Source organism: Echinops telfairi, unplaced genomic scaffold, assembly GCF_000313985.2.
Source record: "Echinops telfairi isolate 266 unplaced genomic scaffold, ASM31398v2 ScPeMD7_7424;HRSCAF=8462, whole genome shotgun sequence".
NCBI classification, from domain to species: Eukaryota; Metazoa; Chordata; class Mammalia; order Afrosoricida; family Tenrecidae; genus Echinops; species Echinops telfairi.
Window position 1 is genome coordinate 38,270,438 of NW_022111324.1, and position 1,251 is coordinate 38,271,688.

Here is a 1,251-nt window from a genome sequence, read left to right on the forward strand (position 1 = left end):
ATATATATATATAAAGTGTCCCAGTTTTGTTTCTCTAGAGAACCCTGCCTAACACACTTGATTACAGATATGGTTTATATGTTTTAGTTTGATAAATGATAACCAGGCATTGACAATGTGTCTCTTTATGAAGAGTGATGACGTTTAAGGATGATCGATCTGTCAGGGGAGGGTAGTATGTCTCACAGCAAGAGATTGGAGTCGGCTCATTGTTTCTCCTCTTTTTCTTGCAATAGCATTTATCCGGAGCATGCGGTGGGACCTACGTGGCCCAGTCTGAGTATTCTTCTTTGACCCCATCACCACTGGAGCACAAAAAGAACCTCCAGATGGACGTTGCTCAAACCTGTTATTGTTACAGTTGTCAACTCAATTTCAACTCGGCACAAGCTCATGCAATCGAGTGGAATTACTCCAGTACGCTGGAGTGAGTGAGGGCTCAACGTCACAGGACAGCACGAAATATAAATGAGAATTAAAAATATAACATTTTCTACTATTGTATTTTACAGGATTATGCTTTTTTTCTAATCATATAGGATCAAGGATTAAAATTTGGTTTAAAACATCTATGGTAAGGACAATGGTATTATTATGAACAACAATTAAAAAATACAACAAAACAGAAGATTAAAAGTGCTAGGGATGGATGAATTAATAGAAAATCACATGGGGTAATCTCACAGCACAAAGATAAAAAGCGGAGACATAGGCATAAAGTCACTCAGATAAGACCATATTTAAAAAGGTGAAAGTAGAAGAGAATTCTGAGGTAGAGAAATAAGAACTACCAGGAGCAAAAGTCTCAATATTTCTAATGAATCAAATATACCTATGGCCTCAGAACTAAAAAGCAAAACCCTCAAAGCCATCTAATGGATGCCATCTCATGATGACCCTACACAGCAGAGTAGAATTTCCTTTCTGAGCTTCCAAGACTAATTCTTTACGGAAGTAGATCCCTCAAAATATTACAGGTCGTAGTGAAAAAGGTATTATTAACAGTTACAGAAGATATCACCCACTACAGTAATTCTATTTTATCCTTTCATCTTATGTTCAATGTTCTATGTGGCAGCTGCAACTGAAATGGAAGAGGTTCAAATCTAGACTACAAGACACTGGTTGAATTGGATTTTGCCCTTTTCCTCAGCCATTCCACATCAATAGCATTTATCTGAAGCATGTAGTAAACCCATGTGTCCCATTCTGAGTGATTTTCTTTGAACAAGCCATCATTGGAGTACAGAA